This window comes from Lissotriton helveticus, chromosome 3_1 (genome assembly GCF_964261635.1).
Source record: "Lissotriton helveticus chromosome 3_1, aLisHel1.1, whole genome shotgun sequence".
Classification (NCBI taxonomy): domain Eukaryota; kingdom Metazoa; phylum Chordata; class Amphibia; order Caudata; family Salamandridae; genus Lissotriton; species Lissotriton helveticus.
The window spans coordinates 495204539-495223014 of NC_136061.1; the positions used below are offsets into that span (position 1 = coordinate 495204539).

Sequence of the window (18476 nt, forward strand, 5' to 3'; positions counted from 1 at the left end):
AATTCATGCTCCACAGGTCCCGATTTTATAAATATTCACAATTACACCATGGCTTAACAGTACACCAACCCACACGGACTGACCTGCCAGACAAACCCCTTGGAGGCCACAGTTACCTTTGGCAAATTGAGACGCAGAGCCAACTCAACCCTATTTAGATCCCTTACAGTAAATCCACCCAATCACTTTACGCCCCTCCGAGAGTGATGGGAGAGTTGGTGGGCCCCTTAGATGAATTAGACTGGTGGGATGTAAAGATGGCCCTGAAGGAAGTGGTCCTCTCCTCCTACCTTCAATCATTGCACTCAAATACCTCCATGTGGAATACACCCAGTCACCACCCCACCCCCAACGTTTGGGAGCATAGAAGAATAAACATATTGGGCATGGGTTTGTCTGCACAAACATGGGAAAAGTTGAGGGGAGGTGGTGGTCCTACTACGATAAACCCACAAGATGATGGACGGAATGTTGCACAATGGCAAAACATTCACCCCCAGTCACAGATCTGGGTTTAATCCATAGTTATTTTGCTCACCAAGCCACCCCAGTTCAGACATGGCCATCTGCAAATCAGTCTTGACCCTGTGCCTCATGGGAACAGTCCAGACCGAACTGCCAAGCCTTGTCTTTCCTGGACCGGAATCAAGCATCCTAGGACCGGTTTCTGGCTATCAGCCGTCTTCAGCCAAGATAGCTTAACTCCAGTGGCGTAGTGAGCACGGGACCCACGTCTGGGCATACCCTTCCCACATAGGGTGAACAGCAAAACGCACAAGATGATGGACGGAATGTTGCACAATGGCAAAACATTCACCCCCAGTCACAGATCTGGGTTTAATCCATCGTTATTTTGCTCACCAAGCCACCCCAGTTCAGACATGGCCATATGCAAATCAGTCTTGACCCTGTGCCTCATAGGAACGGTCCAGACCGAACTGCCAAGCCATGTCTTTCCTGGACCAGAATCAAGCATCCTAGGACAGGTTTCTGGCTATCAGCCGTCTCCAGCCAGGATAGCTTGACTCCAGTGGCATAGTGAGCACGGGACCCACGTCTGGGCATACCCTTCCCACATAGGGTGAACAGCAAAACACACAAGATGATGGACGGAATGTTGCACAATGGCAAAACATTCACCCCCAATCACAGATCTGGGTTTAATCCATCGTTATTTTGCTCACCAAGCCACCCCAGTTCAGACATGGCCATATACAAATCAGTCTTGACCCTGTGCCTCATGGGAACAGTCCAGACCGAACTGCCAAGCCATGTCTTTCCTGGACCGGAATCAAGCCTCCTAGGACCGGTTTCTGGCTATCAACCGTCTTCAGCCAGGATAGCTTGACTTCAGTGGCGTAGTGAGCACGGGACCCATGTCTGGGCATACCCTTCCCACATAGGGTGAACAGCAAAACACACAAGATGATGGACGGAATGTTGCACAATGGCAAAACATTCACCCCCAATGACAGATCTGGGTTTAATCCATCGTTAATTTGCTCACCAAGCCACCCAGTACATGGCCATATGCAAATCAGTCTTGACCCTGTGCCTCATGGGAACAGTCCAGACCGAACTGCCAAGCCATGTCTTTACTGGACCGGAATCAAGCATCCTAGGACCGGTTTCTGGCTATGAGCCGTCTTCAGCCAGGATATACTTGTGCCTTAGCAGCGGAACATGACTCGCTCTTCTTTCCCCTTAGCCGTTCTGCAGTTATTATTTGATGGAACTTGCAGTGTGTATACCTTTCTCTCTTTGTATTGTCTTGTACACTAAATTTAGTAGGATTTGGTTATCAGAGAAACACACAAATACATATTATATATATAGGAAGCAATCTCTTAGTCTAGAAGTAATCAGAGGGACACATTAGGGATGCCAGGAAAGCTGTTTATTGCATTGGTGGCATGACGCGTTTCGGTGGGTATACCTTTCTCAAATGCAGTTTGCAAACAAACAGTCTTTCTCTATTCCGCTTAAAAATTTCTTTAATCGTTCTCTCATTGGTGGCAATCCTGATGGGCCGAGTTGGTAGTCCAATCCGCACTTCACCCCACATCGGTAGACTAGGTTTCCCAGCAGGCATCAATCGTGACCAACTGGGTAGGTATTTGGCATCGGTCCCATTACATCTCGTAGTGAGTGCTGGATTTTACCATATTCACAGAACGTGGTAAATTGCAGTTTTGGTGAAAGCACAATGTTGTGGATGCAATAATCCTCTTTTCCCTGGCTCCCAGACGCCCAAGCCACATATGTCCTAATCCAGCATGCTTCTGGGACTTGGATACAGTGATCCTATCCCTCCGTCTAGTCACGGACGTCTTCTGCAGCGATGTTTTGCCTTTGCAGAATGCGGCGGCCATGGAGTACATCCAATACCTTGGATCCTCTACACCATTGTTGCCCTTGTGACTCCCAACACTTTGTTGGGCGGGTCCCCCAAGCACGCAGGGGTTAGCGAGCAAAACATGAAGGAAGCGTCCTCAGCATCTAGAAGTAATCGGAGGGACACATTAGGGATGCCAGGAAAGATGTTTATTGCAGCGGTGGCATGACGCGTTTCGGCGGGTATGCCTTTCTCAAATGCCGTTTTGCAAACACGGTCTTTCTCCATTCCGCTTTAAAATTATATATACATATATAGATATTGGGAAACCTTTGTTGTGGATATTAAGATAGATACATACACAGGGCTCCCTGGCAGAACAAGGACTTCATTTATGAATTCTCAGATCTCCTTACATCCTCGTATGTCTGACATGCCTGCACTGCCCTCTTGGGTCACTTTAGCCTCAGATTACACAACCGTCAAAAAACACAAACGTCATTCATCAACCTCATCAACACACACAACGTGATACAGCATATCACACAACCAGCACACTTCAACAGTCACAACCTCGATCTTGTTTTTTCAAAATCACCAACAATCCAATGCATTTCACCCATACTCCTGGACAGGACCAACCATGTTGTCATCCCTATCCCCAGCTCAAAGGGCAGCCTAAGGGGGGAATCTAGATACAGGAAAATCTGCCATAGGATTCTGAAATGGTTTGTTGAGGATTTTACGACAGCATCTATGGGCATTTCCAGAATAAGATCTGTGTCACAGATGACTCCTGGACTTTTTTGTGCAGATGTCTGTTTATCAAATCGATATTTTACTTTTGTTCACATTAAGTTTCAGGTGAGGTTCTTTAATTTGAGAATTGGGTGCGGAGTAGTTGTAACACTAAAAAATGAAGGACCGAATTAACCCAGGTATAGGCTGAGGTAGGGGTCGAAAAGGAGGGGAGACATGGCTAAGGCAAGGGGGATGCCAATATCCAAGAGGTAGGGTTTAGATGTGAACAGTGGAAGTGAGATGATGTGGCTACAGTGGGATAGGATGAAAGCAATCTATTCGGACGTTTTTCCTCAGATACCTTCAGTCTGGTCAGTTGTGATGGGTGATGGACCATATTGAAAGTGCCAGAGAGGTTCAGTAGAACCAAGGTAGATGCTACATTAGAGTCCATATTACTTCTTAGTTCAACCACTATAGAGACTGATAGATTGTGTCCCTCTGGAAGGAACGACAAAACAGTCTAGGCATTTAAAAGCACGTTTCTTGCTATGAATTCCCAATTTGTAAGTGTGCTGATAGTCTAAAATATTTTAACCAACTAGCATCCATTTTCTATTTGTACGAAGTATGGGATGTATCGCAATCCAAGATGATCTAGGATTGAAATACATATTGTGCTTTCAGTGCTTTTCCTCAAGAGAACAGCAACTGTTCCACTGCCTTACTACGCCTTTTCAAACATGTCTAGATACCGGACTGCCCTTCCTTTCACACTCCATCTCGAGTAATCAGTGTTTTTCTTACTTTAGGACAGCAAAGTCAGCCTTACCTCTCCAGACTCACAACTTACAATGAATCCCAGGTCAGAAAAGGTAATTTGGCGAAGTGATGGTTTTCAGAGTGTTACTCCAGTGCCCCTAAGATATATGAACCTTCTAATCAATGGTTATAAGCTGCTGCATTTTCAATATAATGTGCTATCCCGCTGATTCTGATCCAATGGATTCATTTCACCAGAAGGGGAGTTACTTTTCTGAGATCAAGTGCCGATAATGACCTCAACAATTTAGAGGGTTAGAAATGTTGACATCCCCTATAGTTTGGACTGCCTCTATGAGCCTGATCTAGGGAAAAACTCTACATACCATTAATCATATAATAAAGGACTCACCCAAAATATTCATTTCTTTTGTGTTCATATTTGATTATATCACTTTTTTGCATTAGAAACTTGTGAATCATCAATATGCATCTTTTATAGCATCCATGAGTTATGTCAAATTTTTCTACTATTGAATATATAAATATTCTGTTTTCAATCCTTGTGGTTGTTATGGATATTTTACTCCAGTTTAAGTTATTCTTTTACAGACAAAATGTGAATCACTACATTCTTTGCTATTGGTATAAATAAACCTTTATAAGTCTATCAAAGTTAATTAATATTCCAACAGATTATTTTTTTTATCCTCTAAATAACCCGGATGGAACCACCTATTTGATAATGCTTTGATCATTCCCAGGAATAATGGGAAGCCCTCTAAGTACTTATTTCCTCTCCTACTACTGCTACTCTCCAGTGCAGAGACCAGTCCCAAAAATATCACCATACTGTGTTAAACATAATGCAGAGACTGCAGCCTCCTCCAACCTCATGTGATAGGGCGAGGTGCACCTTCACCGCTGAAGAATGGCTGCCCTCTTGAGACACAGTGAAACTCTCTTCCATAAACACCAGACACCGACTGCTTAAAATACAAGTTTTTACTCATGGCTTACCCAAAGCCTGTTAAAGGGCATGAGACAGACCCCTTCAGATTCAACAAGTGCCTAGTTAACCAACTACATATGCCTCATTCCTTCACCTGTTATGGGAATGCACACATATAAATGATTAATTGCCAGTAGTACTACATTGCTTGGTCTCTTTTGTGGGCAGGCCATAAACTGTGCCATTAAGTTTGATGGAACAGTTTTTTCATACAGGATAACGCCATCAAGTGACTGGAGGACTGAAAAGCAATGACGCATAGTATCAGGTCTTGAGGGTGGTTGCCTCAAAGTGCCCAGGCTAGCACTAATAGTGTTGATTAAAGAGACTGATGCTGAAAAAACACAGCCTGTATCCCAGAAGGACAGACTCCCTTGTTATTCTACATGCATGTCAGATGTAAATCTCATTTAATATGCGAAGTACAATGCATTAGGAGTCAGACAAAAGCATTTTAGTGCGGTGAACCGGGCACCAGCAGCAAGATGTAACTCATATAATAATATTTTAATAGCAGCCCTGCCAAATACCACGCATTAGGAGTCAGACTATTGCATTTTCAGGCCTCGAAAAATCATAAAAATATTTACTAGACCTGCAGGTCTAGTGACATAAATAATCTACTCAACCTATTTGTGATGCACTTGACCCACAAACGGGATTCAATTGATGTGATCATGGGCAAATAATTTAATTCATTGAGCCGCCATTTTCTTCATTACCACATAGGAGAGCACATTGAAATGTGCGAGCTCAGCATGGCCGCTGTACAAAAAACTCCTTTGTTTGATCTAATAGACTAAACTTTCTTTCCATATATAATACAAATCTAGCCACATATAGGATACACATGTTCCCTGACTTGCCCTTTAGTTCATTAATAGCATTTTCGTCAGGGCGGGGGCAGGAATGTTTTTCAAATCGTGTTTAAAAATTATCACTTTAAAAAAAGACATACCTAAAGCTTGAAGTGGTAGCACACTGTCAGTCGTAATCAGCAGATTTTACAATGAAATAGCCACAAACTTCCCCACTGACATGCAGCTTTACTGATACAACTATATAGTGTACAAACAATAATGTTTGGAAATAGAGTTTCTGCAAATATGTGTCATTTTCACATCAGCAAGTAAAGTGTTCTGGTTTGTTTTGATACAATTTAACTCTTTGTGCTTTTGTAATTCCTCATATATTTTGAAATATTTGTAATATTAATTTATAGGCTATTTATTTAAATGGTATGTGTTAGAGAAAAATAACTGACATCTTCAGACAGCTCAATTGACAAAAACCTCTAACTCTAGTAAGAGAGAGACAAATAACCCTCATTTCCAAGCAGCAATCAGTTAAAAGACATACTGACATTTGCAGAAGGACTGGCAAAACGTTTAGGAGGTGGGAGGAAGTATCCTCCCACAGGCAGATGCAGTGTGCTGCTGTACTCACCTGTGGAGGATGCATGGATGGACCCTGTGACATATAAGACCCTTATATGGGTACCTACAGAGCAGTGCTTAATTTGTAAAATATTACGTGCAGGTGCCTCACCCACTTCCCCGGCCTGACCCACTTCATCCACTGGCTCCACCCACTTAATCTAGTGGCTCCACCCACTTCCTCAACCGGCACTGCTGTAAGCCAGATGCAATACCCAATCTGGAGTTCAACAAGTGACCTTCCTCAAGTAAGGCTTTGATAGGAGGCTGAGGGAGGACGAGGTGAGTTATTGAGAAGTGCATTAAGTAGTTCTAATCTGAGATAGTTTGGACTGGAGGAAAAATAGAATTTCATGCCACTGGCAGTAAGACCAGCCAGAGATATGTAGTGGGGTGTGTAAGAGTATGGAGAGAACTTTTTGAAGGTGATAGTTCCCGAGAGAGAGGATTTTTGTTTTCTTTCTTTGCAGTTTTATATAGCGCGACCTTAACTCAAAGGTATTGGAGTACTTTACATGAGTACCATCAGTTACATTACACAAGGCAAGCCTAGCTTCAGAAAGTAGCGCTGATCACTATCTCAAGGAGATGAGTGTAACGCATATGAGGGAATGCAAGTGGAGTTAGCAAATGCCTGCATGGGGGGTCTTAAGTACCAGAAAACTAGCACAGGTGGCAAGGGTTCATTTAGTGGACCATGGGCAGACGCAATATGGTGGCTAAAGTGAAGCAGCATGACAGTAGCAAGTAGTAGGTCCTCTACAGCCCCTATCCCCGAGGACTATAAGAGAGCCAATGATGAAAAGGTCTGGTTTTAGGTCAGGATTACAAGCTATCACAAATCCCCACTTCAAAGCTCTATCTCTTTGTTTTATTGAATATCAGCACTCTATGTGGGTTTCCGTTGAGTGGCTGCTCAATAAACAGTATGGTTCCCCAGGAGTTTACATCTCAATTTAAGATCATTCTAGCTTTGGCTTCCAGAAGGAGCCATGAAGTTGATCTTTTGTCCTATATGAGGTGCAAGGTCCAGACCATCACAGTTAGCTGAATGAAGTCAAGTGGGGTATTGCGCTCAGCTTTGCGGTTGGCTTGCAGTCTGTAATTGCATGCAGATCCAGCTTTCACGCTGGTGGCGCTGGGTGCAACAGTCTATTTTGGTGCCGCCCCCATAACCTCCTTCTCTATGAACTCTTTCACTACCACTCTCCAACAGTGCGCCTCATCTCCCCATAACTTCTCTCGGACATGTATTCCATTTTTGTAGGGTGCTACTCATAGTTCACTCACACTAGGTTCTGTGATCTACATAGGGCACGTTCTTTGCAGCAGGCACATGAACCATTTTTTTTTTTAAACCTTTATTTTTAAGTTTTCATCGAGGTACATACAGAGAAGGTACATCAAGAGTTCACACATCAGTCCGTCTTTTCATGATGGATACGTAAAGCACATGGCTGGATAATACATTGGGTAGGCGAAATCAAACATGGGTACAGTTCAATACGATATCTGCAACATTACATTGTATAGCAGGCATATACATAAGCAATCGGCAGCCGCATGCACATAGTCTGACAATATCCACCTAAAGGCAGCAGCATCTCTGGACCAGTAACAGCATATAAATGCGCAGGCTACAAAACGCTATTTCAGAGTGACAACACTTCTACAGTGTGTGCGGCTGACCATTTTCAAGTACAGCAACGAAACACTAGGAGAGTATCCCCGCTGTTATCTAGTTTAGAATCCTGGACAGTGTAGGCCAACACATCTCCGCTATCTGAGAACAGGGCCTAGCAAGCAACGCATGGGGGGGGGGGGGGGGGGTGTGGAGGAAATGGGGGCACATTTAGTCCGCAGTGTCAGAGTGTGCCTGCGCATGCAAGTAGCATTTCAACGGGCCCAGATGTCTGTCAGCCGAGAAGCCACGGGCATGAGTTCAGCATACGTTAATATCTGTTCTTGGCAGTATGTAAGGTCATGTAGCCACTCTTTGAATTTCGGCGCCCGCCCTCTACCCCATCTACAAGCTACTCTTCTTTTGGCCATAAGTAGCGCCAGCGCCACAAATTTACAATAGGCTGCTGAAAGGGTTCAACATAGCCCAACAAAGCAAGCACTGGGGATGGCTCTAGGTCAGTATGAATCATTTGAGATAGCGCCTCGATAACATGCAACCAGTATGCATTCACCACATTGCAGGTCCACGCTAAGTGCAAGAAGTCGGCACCCGGGGCACGGCATCTAGCACATGGATCTGATTCTCGTAACTGGTACCTATGGAGACGCGCAGGCGTGTAGTAGAGCCTATGAAGGAATTTATAATGAATGATCCGAAACCTACTACTCGAGGAAATGCGTTAGGTCTGTTGTGTACAAAAGTCCCATTGTCTGTCTGTCAGTACCACACCCAGCTCCAGATCCCATTTGGTTCTTGCTACAGGATGCGGTAACTCCCTCAGGGCTTGTGTTGTTCTGTAAATTGTCGAAACAAGTTTTTTAGGTATTGCATCCTGGAGTATACGGTGTAATGGCGCAAGCGCAGGAGGCTCAGCAGGAAAGTCGGGTGTAAGTGACCTGAGGCCTTGGCGCAACCTAAGATAAAGAAAGGTGTCAAGAGGCGTTCGTGGTACGTCTTGAAACAAATGGTCTATCGCACGAAAAGCCTCTTCGTGATACAAATCTCCCCATGTTTTGATGTGTGTGTGCTCGGCTAGTCTATGGAATACGGCTTCTTGCAAGAGTGGCATTTCGGGATGATATGTAATCGGCAAGAGTGGCGAATACAGCATAGGCGCATTCAAGCTTTTGCCTATCCAGGTCCAGGCATAGACCGTGCTCATCATCGTTGTCGGAGTCTTGTCCCTGCCAGGAGTTGGGTCATGTATCGCTCCGTCAATCGGGACTGGATGGTTCAGCCAATGTTCTGCCGCTAACTGAGGCATGTATCTAGGCGGGTACATCCAGTAGAAAGCGTACTGCGCCTGAGCACTATAATAATACAATTCGAAGTCAGGGAGTCCAAAGCCCCCCTGTATGTACGGCCTGATGAGTATATTCCACTTAAGTCTTGGCGTCTTACCGCCCCATACCAAACGAGACAATTCTGATCGCAAGTGCTGGAAGAAATACCTTCCGGGATAGAAGGGAATATTCAAAAACAAGTAAAGTAACTGCGGCAACACTACCATCTTAATTAAGGAGGCTCTGCCAGCCATAGAGAGTGGCAGAGTAATCCATCGCGTAATGGCCTCAGATATACGAACCATGGTCGTCCCACAGTTAAGCCGCATTAGTGCATCCCTGTCTTTAGATATATGAATCCCTAAATATTTGAAGTCATCTCCACACCAAGGTATCGGATAATCCATGGGAAAAGGAGACGCGGCAGCTGTGAGGGGAAATAAACAGGATTTACTCCAATTTATCTGGACTCCTGAAAGTCCACCAAACCGTACAAACTCTCAGAGTATGGTATTCAAGTTCTGACGGGGGTCGCGAACATAACGCGTTATATCATCCGCGTAAAGGGAAACAAGAATCTGTCTCATATTGCAGTGCAACCCCAACTCCCTATGATGTTGCCGAAATTTTGCTGCCAATGGCTCAACCGCTATGGCAAACAATAGGGGCGACAACGTGCAGCCCTGGCGCGTACCTCTCGTGATTGGCAGTTCTTGTGACACCTTCCCATTAACAGGTACTTTGGCCGTAGGCGAGTCATACAGCAACTTAATCCAGGATAAAAAAATAGGAGGAAATCCCATACGTCTCAGGATAGCAAAGACATAATCCCACTCTAGCGAGTCGAATGCTTTTGTGGCTTCCAGAAAAATAGCCGCCATGGGTAGGTCTTCAGAGACATTATTCATGACCGTAAAAAGGGTACGCAAATTGTGTGAGGTGGCCCTGCCTGGGACAAACCCCGATTGGTCAGGCAATATTAAAGCAGGCATGAGAAGGTTTAGGCGATTGGCAACAAGTTTCGCTAGGATCTTGACATCACAGTTCAACAGTGATAATGGTCTATAAGAGTCACAGCTCTGCGGTTGCTTCCTGGGTTTCAAAAGGGACGTAATTAAAGCTACTCTCATGGATGGAGGTAGGTGACCTACTTCTAGTGCATCTTCGTAGAACTCCCTCAACACCGGGGCCATAAAATCAATGTAAGTTTTGTCAAACTCAATTGGGATGCCATCTAGACCGGTAGCCTTGCCTGATTGCATGTGCATAATAGCGTCTCGAACTTCGTCTAGTTCAAACGGGGAGCTAAGGAACTGTTGCTGCGCATCACTTAACCAGGCCAGTGAGATATCATCCAGATAGTCATCTAATTCTAGCTTGCCTGTAGGAGTTGAAGTATATACCGCAGTGTAGTGTGAAACAAATGCATTCAAGATAGAGGCAGTATCTCTGTAGACCATACCGTCCAGCCCCTCAATTTCCAAAATAACATTCGTCCGCCTCGTCATTTTGGACATGGCGGCAAGGGCCTTACCCGGTCTTTCACCCTCACCATAGTGGCGAGCCATCCAATAGCGCCCCCTGAACTTGGTCTCCCTATCAGCTGTCTCCACATAGGTCATCAGCTTTTCACGTAGGGCTTTCTGGACTGCCCCATCTGGACAAACGGCCAAAGAAGTCTCAAGGGATTTAAGTTGGGTGTCCAGATCCCGTAACGTAGTCTGAATACTCTTTAACATCCCAGACCCTTTCGCTATACAGATCCCGCGCAAAGTGACCTTAAAGGCCTCCCATATGGTTTCGACCTTGTCAACACTGCCTTTGTTACGCTCAAAGAAGCCGAGAGCCACTTCCCTAAGTTCCTCCTGAAATGCAGCGTCAAGTAGCATAGTTGGTTGCATGCGCCAGCTGGCACGCGGCGGGCCGAGGTCTTCAGCGCTCAGTGTCAGGTGTACCAGGGCATGATCAGAATAAGTGCAAGGCAAGTGTCTCACAGCAGTCATCATAGGACACAGAGCAGGGGACAGAAATATGTAATCCAATTGCGCCCATGATGCAGCATGCGCGGTGAAGTGTGTGCCCTCACGTGTGTTCGGGTGATGATGTCTCCAAGCATCTATCAGACCGCCCTCCCCAAGTATATTATGCAACTCGGCCCGCGCCTTGGTGTAGTGATGGGGGGCCGGATGTGATCTATCCATATTCGGGTGATGCGATGCATTGAAGTCCCCGCCCCAGATTATATGATCAGGGCTGGTGCCGGCTATAGCGACCCAGAGCTCGACAAAAAACTGAGGGTCATCGACATTAGGACCATAGCAGGTCACCAGCGTGACAGACAAGTGCCCCAAACGGCCCCACACAATACAGTACCGTCCCTGCGCATCACTTTTTTCACCTGCTAAGACAAAGGGTGTGCCCTTTTCACAAGTATCATAGTCCCCCTGGCATAAGACGAGTAGGAGGAGAAGATCCGGTACTCAGCCCATCTGCTAGCACAGGTGGTGGACACACCAGGCCTAAAGTGTGTTTCCTGTAAGAAGGCTACATGGACATTGTGCCTATCTAAATATGACAGTACCTGGCGTCTTTTTCGTGGGTCCCCCAACCCCCTCACATTCCAAGTAAGGACATTCAGAGTACTCCCTGCCATAGAGAAGTCAAACCAACATAAGCGATCCTGCCGCAACACAGGCTATGCAGCCGTACATCCCTGCCACACTGTAAGCTAATAACAACCTTTGTCAGGATAAGAAGCATCCAAAATCTCCACAGCACATGTATCATCGGCGATGCTACAAATGGAACATTGCGCCAAAGTGCAAACTCCGAGTGTACCATCACAAAAACCTCCAACCTTATAAATCCATCAAACCACTCTGTCACCCTCCCCCCATACGCAACACAACCACGGTAAAACGTTGCATATTGCCGCCCTGCCCAACCCTCCTCCCACTGAGGCAGCCCCAACTTGCCAGAATCGTCTACCCACCCACCACCCAACCCTCCTAGCAACATCAACACACTCATCCCACTGAAAAATTGCAACATTGGGGAATACCTGCAGGGGGGCAGGAAGAGACAGTCATACAGCCACCATCCTGATCCTTCCCACATACGGACAGTGAAATAGCAGCCACGGTCCAAAACCCCCACCCCATCCACCCCCCTCCCACTGAAGCACCCCTAACTTGCCAGAAACCATCGCCCACCCCCTCCCCCAACCTCCTAACCAAAAAACCGCCATCAACGCGATGACACATTGCAACAGAGGGGAACACCCATAGGGGGTCAGCATGAGATGGCCACACAACCACCGTCCTACTCCAGGCCCTGGAATCTGTACGGCCACCGGGCTCTGTCAGAAGAAGGGCAGCAGGGCCCAGAATACATTACCACTAGAAGCACTGCAAGCGTCCCATGTACGATGAGCATGAAATGTCTTCAGTCTCTCTGCCGTCTCGAGTCACATAAGTGCCAGTCGCGCCAGTTACCAGCAAGTGTTTCAACCATAGGTAAGTTAATTTAGGCATTCACATCGTCGTCTTGCAGGTCGTCGTGGTGCTCCAGATCACGGCCATTCGCTCCTCGTTGAGCCCGCTTCAGTTGTCGCAAATAGTCCTCCGCTTGCTGCGGGTTTGTAAAAAACGTTGTTTGCCTTGGTTGGTCACGTGGAGTCTTGCCGGGTAAAGTGATGCATAATCGATCTGCGCAGCACGTAGTTTCTTTTTTACATCAAGAAATTTGCGACGCTCCTCCTGTACTAATGGAGTGAAGTCTGGGTAAATCGAAAAGGGTACCCCTTTATATACCAGATCATGCTTTGCGCGCGCTGCACGGAGGGCCACACCACGATCGCTGTAGTTGAGCAACCGTGCAATTATGGGTCTCGGAGGCTGTCCCGGCTTAGGCCGCAGCCCTAAAGACCGGTGCGCCCGCTCCACTATAAGTTGCGTGGAGAAGGCCTCTGCTCCGATGGTGTTCAGGAGCAGCTTCTCAATATAGTCCTCCATTCGTCCCGTATTGGTGGACTCTGGAATGTTAGTCACGCGAATATTATTCAGTCGACTACGGGCTTCTAAATCCTCATTTTTCCTCGCAATTACCCGTAGCAAGTTATCCATCCTCGCTAATTGTGTCGCATGACTGGCGGTCACGTCATCGGCATCAGAAATACGCCTTTCGGCTTCTTTCAGTCGTTCCTCATGTTGGTCCACTTTGTGCACTATTGCATCCATCCTGGAGGACATACGGTTCACCTTGTCAACCACAGTCGCGAAGCCCTGCCACATTTCCTGCAACAATTGGTGCATATCCAACTCCGGGGAAGGAGATCCGACGCTCGCCACTTCCGCGGCAGGGGAACCAGCCGGCGATGAGGCAGTTTTGGGCCCTCGTTTGGGCGCATCAAAGGACAATTTCGACTGACGATTGTCTGGTTTCACCATGGTGCCAATGAAGAACAATAGCACAGTCTTTCACCTGATGCCAAGCCTGTGGCCGCCTAGGGTAGCACCCCAATACTGGGTCGGGGAGGTCCCCTGCGAGTTAGGAATGAAGGCGGCACGTGGCAGTCCTGACCACCATGCATTTACTCCAGGGGCACACGCTCTTCAGCATACACCAGTCGAGAGGCCAACCGTAGGAAGGAGCATGCGGCAGGGCAACCCCTTACCTCAAAGTCCATAGGGGCTTGTGGTTAGCGAAACAGCCGCAGTCACAGCTTCACCTGTCTATCACCTCCACCAGCTCCTGGAACTAGGGCTCCAAGCAGTATGCTACCATAAGCAGGCGCTATATAACTAGTCCACGGATCACGCACTTTTAGACCCTAGCTAGTGCAGCACAGGTGGGGGAGCCAGCAAGCTGTCCAGTGCGGCCCCCACAGGACGATCGCAAAAGTCACTCAGTTGTCGCGGCTCCAGCGGCACTGTAAAGTCCCAGCACCTTCACGGGCTCGTCTACGCCGCAGCCGGGGGTCCAAACACACTTCGGGCACAAGCCTCACCGGCCCAGGGGCGCCGCAATCCTCTTATCCGCGAGCTTCGACGCCCGCCTCACAGGCATCAGGGACGCTCCGGATGCCATCCACCGCTCCGGGCAGCTGCTGCACCACTCCATAGTTGAATGTAGGGGCCCCCACGCGAGGCCCACCCCAGCCGACCCCGGGCTCTGCAAGGCCGCAGAGCTTCAGATCAGCGCCGACCGCCGCAGCCAGGTGGGCCTACTCGCAGCATGGCGAGCAGCGGTCTTTCCTGCCTTAGGACACCACTCGCCACGCCTCCCACTGCTCCAGCGTAGGGTCCGGTGGAGACTCTCGTGCAGCAGTACACGGCTCAGAAGCGCCAGAACTGTCCCAAAATTTCAGCGAGGCCGGGTAGCAGGTTTAGGCACAGGGACGCTTCGTTTCTTCCATGTGGCAATTATTTAAAGGAGGATAAAGGATAACTTATCCAGGCAGCGGGAGCCTCACCCGATGGCGGCCATTCCGCTTGTGCGCCCTCTAGCGCCCCCAGGCACATTAAGCATCCACGCTGCTTTATGATGAGCAAAAACTGCCACTAAATAAAATTCCAATCTCTCACCAGTATTATTTTATTTATTTATTTATTTCCAAGGTTTTATATAGCGCTACTGGACCCGAGGGTATCAGAGCGCTTTACAAGTTAGATAACATTTGCAACAAAATAAACAATGTGCATTTCAATATGAGTGATATAAAACAAGGTATTAGACTGGGAAGGGGGAGTGGAGGGGATGGAGATCAATAGGGGTGGGGTAGTGTAGAAATTCAGAGGGAGATAGGGGTGTAGACAGGGGGGGGGATGAGGGATGGAAGGTGGGGAAGGGATTGAGAGGAGGCGAGAAACAGGGAGCCAGGAGCGAAGAGTGTCAGAATAAAGAGAAATTACGTTCCCCAATATTTGTTGAGGAGTACATGGAGTCTCTTTTTGAAGAGGGGGTACGAAGGGTTGCATCGAAGATCTTTGGGGAGAGAATTCCAGATCATGGGGGCGTTCCCCGAAATAGCACGGGATTGGGCTTTTTTATGTTTGAGTTTAGGAGGGATAAGGACGAGGGAGTTAGAGCTCCTCACGGGCCTGGAGCACCCAGCATTTTGCAATTTCTCTGCCAGGTAAGAGGGGGTGTTTTGGCGAAGTGCTTTGTGTGTGATACATACAATCTTGTAGGTGGATCTACCTTCTATTGGGAGCAAATTGAGTTTTTTTAGGACCGGAGATATTTGGTCGAATTTTTTACAATCAGAGATAAGTCTTGCGGCAAGGTTGGGAACACATTTATTGTTGCCTAAAACTGCTGGACGAACAAGGAAGTTTACGAGTTTTAAAACCAAAAGTTATTTTTAAATATAGTACCCCCCACCAGAGTCAGCGACAGGTGCAGCTGGACCGATCGACCGCCCTAAAACCTGAGTGCAAGCACACACACATCTCAATTGCTTCTTATTTATTCAAAAACAAGATATAATATTAGAAGGTGAGGCATCAGTAAGAATGTTTGTGGGATCATAAAATGTCATGTTAGAGCTCAGAGTGAAAGATATTATTTGGGCCTTGTAAGCCGGGGTACGTGGGAAGTCAGTTTGTTTTTCCTCACAGAAAGCATTGAAACATTTTAAGGATATATCCAGGCCTCATCCCATCACGAGGTAGGCAGGAAAATTGTCAGTATGTTTTGCGAGATGTCAAAAAAGAAAGTGTTTGGAAAGATTTATACCATTGAAAAACAAGAGTTAAATGTTAACCTGTATATGGGGAGTCTTGCACAACAACCAAGTAGAGTGAACAATGTGGAGATTGCTCTGGGAGTCTCTCAGCTGCGAGGAAAAAGTGATAAAGGTGAAAGACTGTCAAGCTAAGTCTTCCTGTACAGAGGAGAAGGCAGCTGGTGTGAAGGGTGCTGTGCTGTCACTGTGCATGAATACATGTCAAAACTCCAGTAAGGAAATGTCTGGGTCTGGAATATCCTGTTAAGTGGCATCAAAAGAACAAATTCATCTTAGGTAAGCACGGCACCAGGGGACAATAAGTAATTTGCCCAGAATCATATGATGTGTTGAGCTGAAACCGAGACTCGGGTTCCCCAGTTCCAAGATCTGTAGATCATCAGCTGGCCATTACGCCACATGCTCTCATTCACTAATATGGCATGCTGCAAAGGGCCCGGTTTAAGAGAAGACATGAGGGCAAGGCAAGAACTTAATTTGGCCAGCATAAAGCGGTTCTTAGTATCTGTTAAGGTGGTTAATTTTCTCTCCAATGTTAAATCATTAATTACTGTGACGCCTTAATTAATCTGAGGCCTGATTCTGCTAGAGTCATGAGTCTGGAAAACTGCTTGCTTCTTCTATGAAATCACTGGCTAGCGGCTGTGCAGCATGTATGCTGAGGCGAAAGGGAGGGCGAATAGAGGGGACACTAATCTCTACATTGGTCCCACTCTGGCCAATGAGAGACGGGCTAATAATAATCTATCTGCAAGCAGTGAGCAGTTATTGATACTAGCGCTGCGCTACCTACTATGATTGATGGACGTGTCACCTATTACGCTGAGGGCAGGGACCCAGCTCAGGCAGTTTCTGGCAGTGTGTGTGATCCAGTGGTGCCTCATGAAGGCAGGCAGCGGCAGTGTGATGACAAATTTAAAAAAGACCAAATCCAGGCCAATCAATCAGTGACCAACCAGTGGTGTTTTTTCCAGCACAGATGAAAACAAATGTCACCCATTTGTGTAGGAAATCACTCAGGGATGGGTTTACTGTGTGACGATATGAATGTAAGTGCAGTTTCCCCAAATGGTGAGAGGGGAGGAAGAGAATTATGTAAAGTTTATGAATGATGTTAAGGGGGCTGCAGAGGTGTAGAGCACGTCTGAGTTTAGTCTTTGTGGTGTGGGGAAGCAGAACTGGGATTACGTTTGCAAGACACCCTAAAGCCTTTTGACCTACCAGAAAGCTTCGAGATAGTAGTCGGTTCTCACAGCTTTGTCCTCTGCTGGCACGACTCCTTCAGTGATTCTTCAAACACGTTTTGCACCCTGCTAACCCATACCTGAAATTATAAAAACACAACACTCCTTCAAAATAATGTAATCTCTTGGACAAGTAAATCTAAAATAAGGCTGCTGTCCACATGAGCCTCATATGCAGCGCCTATCGCACAAAGGAGCAGGCGTTTACTCCACAAATGCCATTCACGGATACCCAATATGTAGGTCTTGCTGTCTAGGCCCCATATTTCTGCTCTATAGACCATAACAATGCAGACTATTATGGCAAGTACCACCTCATCAATATATTGAGAAAATGTGTTGCCAAGATTACAGTCAAACTTGCTTCGGCTTTAGGTTTTGTGGCACTTGTATGTGGTTTCCAGGATAATTTTTTTGTACAGTTGAATTTCAAGATATGGGTAAACATTATGCTCCTTCAGGCATTCTTCGTGTAGGCAGGACTATCTCAGTTTGCTCCTTCTTGGGTGCAAGCTGATTGCCATGACTTATGGTTTGGTGGTAGTTGTTCACCATGCAGTAGCACCTTATGGCCTAGAGTTGAACTTGCAGAGGAAGCTTCATTCTGGTCATCAGAATAGAATCTTCTACATATAGTAAGAGGGGCACTGGGGGACCATCCATCCCTGGAAAATCCTTTTAAGCATTCAAGACTGTGGTATTTATGTCAGTGCTGTAAAGTGAGAAAAAAAGTGGCACCAGAAGGAAGCATCTTTACGCCTCTTCTGTGAAAATGTTTGGCTCAGCTTTCCTTCCTGTGTGATCTTCACCTAGGAGGTGGTTACTGTATAGAGGTTCCTCACAACTAACAAGACTTTCTCATCCAGGTTTCGTTTTCTCTAATTTTTCCACTGAACTTGCTTACAGACCAGATCAAAAGAGGATATAAAATCCGAGAAGGGTATCTGTATTTCGTTGCTATATTGGTGAAGGAAATTCAGCAGATAAAAATACTGTGCTTCGTGGGAAAGTCCAACTTGTAAAGAAATAAGGATTCATGCATTTTACAGTTTGCCATAAAATACATTTTTCTATCCATATTTATGAGTTGATAGGCTCTGGCTATATCTGTTGGTCCTTTTTTGCTTAGCAGAACAAAGCTATTCAACCTAGATCCAGGGAATGTAATGGAAGAAGGAAAATGAGGACAGCACTGAAAAGAACTAGAAATCACTAGAAGAAGTAAATATGT

At 46.4% G+C, this 18476-nt stretch overlaps 1 protein-coding gene across 7 annotated transcripts in view; it reads right to left on the reverse strand.

The window, feature by feature from the left end:
• Positions 1–18476, reverse strand: part of PMS1 (PMS1 homolog 1, mismatch repair system component) — an 851578-nt gene that overhangs the window by 782040 nt on the left and 51062 nt on the right. For 6 of the 7 annotated variants that reach the window (XR_013608658.1, XM_078680380.1, XM_078680379.1 and 3 more), the window contains exon 2: positions 17223–17325. The gene's annotated coding sequence lies outside the window, so the exon portion shown is untranslated. Of the gene's footprint in view, positions 1–17222; positions 17326–18476 lie in introns of those variants that run through there. The other variant, XM_078680384.1, reaches the window with a different exon arrangement.